This window comes from Typopeltis vanoorti, chromosome 21 (assembly GCF_054136105.1).
Source record: "Typopeltis vanoorti isolate ZY-2024b chromosome 21, IOZ_Tvanoo_1.0, whole genome shotgun sequence".
Lineage (NCBI taxonomy): Eukaryota > Metazoa > Arthropoda > Arachnida > Uropygi > Thelyphonidae > Typopeltis > Typopeltis vanoorti.
The window spans coordinates 6,648,526-6,651,986 of record NC_143569.1 but is presented as its reverse complement, the minus strand read 5'-3'; the positions used below and the strand labels follow the sequence as shown (position 1 = coordinate 6,651,986).

At 34.4% G+C, this 3,461-nt stretch overlaps 1 pseudogene; it reads right to left on the bottom strand.

Moving 5' to 3' along the window:
• Positions 1–713: 713 nt before the first annotated feature.
• On the bottom strand, positions 714–2,461 carry LOC150094605 (protein ZBED8-like; annotated as a pseudogene).
• Between the last annotated feature and the right edge of the window lie 1,000 nt (positions 2,462–3,461).

Here is a 3,461-nt window from a genome sequence, read left to right as displayed (position 1 = left end):
AAAATGGTGTTATGGAATCGTGTACGTGATTTATCGGAATGGAAGAGACAATTATTCAGGAAAAGCATTTACTGTTCATCACAGTTATTCGAATACATTTTTAGTTTGAAATTCCAAATAATTACTACTTTCTGTGTTTTAAGTCACCTGAAATCTAATGATGTCATTAAAATTAAATTTAATATAATAATAATAATAATAATAAACTATTAAGAAATAGACTATTGCCTTTACAATGATTTTATGATTGTTTTTATTGCCAATTAAAACGGAAGATGCGAAATGTTTCCATGAAATATTAAATTCCGAAAGTTGAAAAATATATAAATACTTTATTTCATCAACAATGAAAGGATAGGCGAGCGGATTAGCATGCTTTATTTGTATTACAGCACTAATAAGGTCTGAAGATCTAATATTAATTTATTGTTCAAATATCTAAGGTAAGTGGGTAAAGAATGTAACGAACAATATATTTGTAAACCTCATTATCCTTTGTCTTATTTTCACCATTCACCCCCTAGTTCAGTGGGTCTTAACCTTTTTAGTGATCGGCACTCCCTTGAATCTAAAAATAAGTTCTCGCACCCCCTTGAAAAACGTGTTTTTATTTCTTTATTTAGAAAATTACATCTATTGCAAGATAGCTTAATTTATTTATTGAAAAATAAACACATATATTTACATATACATACAAAACAATATCTCAATTTTTAATGACTATGTTGTTGTTGTTTATTCATAATAATACTTTTGAAGCGGGGCTCCTTTTTTGAAAGAGCCACGCATAAATCATCACTTGCATTTAAGCGATTTCTGGCTTTTGTTTTTATGTGCAAAAGTGATGAAAATCCCATTTCACACAGGTAGGTGGTGGCAAATGTTAAAAGTGTCTGCAATGCTGCTTTTGCCAGCTGTGGATGAGATTCACTGTGTACACCAGAATTGTTCTAAGTCCAGTTTTTCAAATTCCATTTGAATACGTACATTGGCTCGTATTTCAATAAGATCGTCTTTTATTAAATAGCTGTCGTCCATCGAATCTGGGTCAAATAGAAATCGATCCAGTATCCATCTCTGAACTTTGCTAATATTTCCCGTGGTAAAGTATCCATGAAATGATTCACTCAATTGTTGGAGGTGTATTGCAATTTCAGGTATAATTATTATTTTCTCATTTTCCAGAATGATTGAATCAAGCAAAGGAAAGCTTGCAAAATTCTCATTTTCAACTCGACGTTTCCAAATAAATGAAGATAATTTTTCACTAGTTGTTATTATGTTCTTACCAAATCCTTGCACTGATGTGTTTAATTCATTCAGGTGTCTAAATATATCTGCTAAGTAGGCTAGTCAAAGTATAGCTTCTCTTTTTTCAAAAGCTTTAACAAAATCAATTTTGGCTAGTAAGAAACTGTATAATTTCCTCGAGCAATTCAAAAACTCTGCTTAGCATGCGGCCCTTGGAGAGCCACCGTACTTCAGTGTGATAAAGAAGTACAGTATGAACAGTACCGATTTCTTTGCACAGAACACGAAAGATACGATGATTAAGCGCTCGTCCTCGGATATACTTTACTACATTTACTGCAGTAGTTAAGTTAAGTGGCAAAGCTTTGGATGTAAGTGTGACGGTGCAACATGCAATGCGTTATTGTAACTTGCGGTATTTCTGTCTTGATGTATGAAAAAATTCCAGAATTTTTGCCCAACATTGCAGGGGCACCATCAGTGCAAATTGAGCCTATCACATTCATGGGCATTTGAAGTTTCAAAAAAAAAAGTTTTTAATATGATTGAAAACTTCAATTCCTTTTGTCGTCAATTCCAGTGGCTCACAAAATAAAAATTCTACCAACATTTCTTTTTCCTTAATGTATCGCACAAATACCAACAACTGACTGCAATTATCTACATCAGTTGACTCGTCCAGTTGAATACTCACTTTTAGAGGACTGGCTTGGATATCTTCTACTACTTGCAGTAAAATATCAACACTGAGATCTTGAATGCGCGATCGAATCACATCGTTTGATAACGGAATCTGCTGAATTTTCCTTTGTGCTTCAGAACTCAATACAATTTTTGCAATTTCAAGAGCACATGGTTTTATCAATTCCTCAGCTATTGTATGACCTTTTCTTTTCTTAGCACACAGATATGCCACTTGATAAGAAGCTTCTAACAAGGGCTTCTGAACTGCCGCAACGTCAAATTTTTTGATACTACCGCTGGTATCAAATCGTGCCTTCTTAGACTTCAAGATGTTAAGAGTATGTCCTGCAGATTCACCACCATGCTGATTGTTGAAATGCTCTAACAACTTTGACGATTTAAGATTGGATTTTGAAAATATTTTGCAACATAAAATGCATTGTGGTCGTTGTGTACCATCTTTTTCTGTTGTACAAGTGAATCCATAAGCAACATAATCGTCTTTCCATTGGCGTTTTTTCGACATAACGAGGGTTACTACAATCAATAAAATAATAATTATAATTTTTCAAAATATGCAGAAAACCTTTATGTAATCAATTGATCGTATCCGGTATGGGCTTTAGTCTCTGATTAATGTTGGTAAATTAAGAAAATTAGTATTCGTTTCTGCGTCAAACCACCTCGTTAATTCGTACTCAGAGTATACGAACACGTGCGCGTATCAACCAGTTTCTTATTGTACTGCATGTGCTGGTAAGTGCGATGCGCTGAGGCAAAGGTAGAGAGGGTAGGAGTGGGGGTCCCAAAAGTCGACGTAGCGTTCGCTAGTTTCTCACAGGCAGTCAGGCGGTAGTTTCCATCGAAAATTTAGAAACTTCTCTCGCACCCCTGGAAATGCTTTTTCACACCCCAGGGATGCACACATCCCAGGATAAGAACCACCGCCCTAGTTGCTTGAAGGGTTTCTATTTTCAATATGTAAATATTTTACTTATTGGTGCATATTGAAAATATGTACAGTTATGTAAAAAAATATGTAATAAAAGTGTATAAAAATTTAAGAAATCAGGCCAGAAAGAAGCTTTTGGCGGTGAACTATACAATAAAAATATATAAATATGATTGAAGGAAAAGTGCAAGCGTTTGAAAACATGAACTGTGCTTTGGAGAATCTGTAGCAAACCTCTGAAAATAGCATCGATTCAGTCAAAAACATGTAGTGGTGAAGTTTTCTACAAGGAGAGAAAATTCAGAACTCCATAGTGGACTCAGGAAGTTAAAGCGGCGGTCACAAATTTTTTTTTTTTTAAAAAAAAGGGGGGGGAAAGAAATAGAAAATGTTTCGAAGGTTCCGAGAAACTAAAAGTTAGCATGTGTTCTGAGAGGATACAAATAAAAATGAAAGAAAGCGAAGCTATTCGTAAAGTATCTAAACAAAATCATGGGAAGACTTTGATAGGAATATATAATAGAAGATAAATATCAGAAGGCGGCGAAATGTTCTGAGGCTATTGAAAAACTTA